Below are 975 nucleotides of genomic sequence, written 5' to 3' on the forward strand. Positions count from 1 at the left end.
CTTTTTAAAAAATATACTTGTCTATGAGAACAGTGTTAAAATACATGCTTTATGTATCTCATTGGGAAATAAATGTATGTTGCATTTTAACAATAGGTTGAAAAACTAATTATCCATTAGCCAAAATCACAAAAGATAATACGCGGCTTTAGTTTGAGTTTTGAGAAATAGCTTGCTTTTTTGCCATATCAGTTCTAGATACCATTTCTAATCTATGCTTATAGTTCTGGATATCTTTTTAGCTCCCCCCCCCAAAAAAAAAGTTTGAAGACATATTTGTCTTATTACAACAGCTACTCCTTGAAGAGGAGTATTAAATTACGTCATTAAATGCCACAGGAGAATTTATAAGCTGCTTTCGTAAAAGAGAACTGTATGAGTTACACGTCAGAGGTATATAGCTACATGTCATGTCTACTACTACCACAACAATTATAAACAAGGGCCAAACATCCTTCTGTCAAGAGCTCATCAACTCTGCACTCAGTGCACTTCTCCATTTTACTTACATGAAAGACTGGGAGGGAAATAGAAAATCTCTTAATGTTTGATAGCTCAAATTGTGCTTTATAAACATCAGCATGTATCACTACAAATCAAAATCTTAAAATGACAAGTTCTCTGTCATATACAGCAAGTCACACTTGGAGATCAGGTTAGTGCATTTCATGCAAGTCTGTATTTATTCAAAATGTTCTTTTAAATCCTAAACAAATCCTGAAAGCATCACATTTCTACCTTTGCAAAGAAACAAGCGTTATAGATGAGCATCAGGCATGCTGGCTTTGTGACCATGTACTATGAGTTATGGATTTAATTGCCATTGCCCTGACACCATGGCTCAAGAATTTTGAAAAAATTAATATTCCTTTGCCAGGAATACTGTCAGGGCTCTGACATTCCCACAGAGCCATAAAATATACTTGCTTCCTCCATGATTAAAGGTAGCCACAGAAGCATGGAAACACCTGGCTG

The sequence above is a fragment of the Elgaria multicarinata genome, chromosome 7 (genome assembly GCF_023053635.1).
Source record: "Elgaria multicarinata webbii isolate HBS135686 ecotype San Diego chromosome 7, rElgMul1.1.pri, whole genome shotgun sequence".
In the NCBI taxonomy this organism is placed as follows: Eukaryota; Metazoa; Chordata; class Lepidosauria; order Squamata; family Anguidae; genus Elgaria; species Elgaria multicarinata.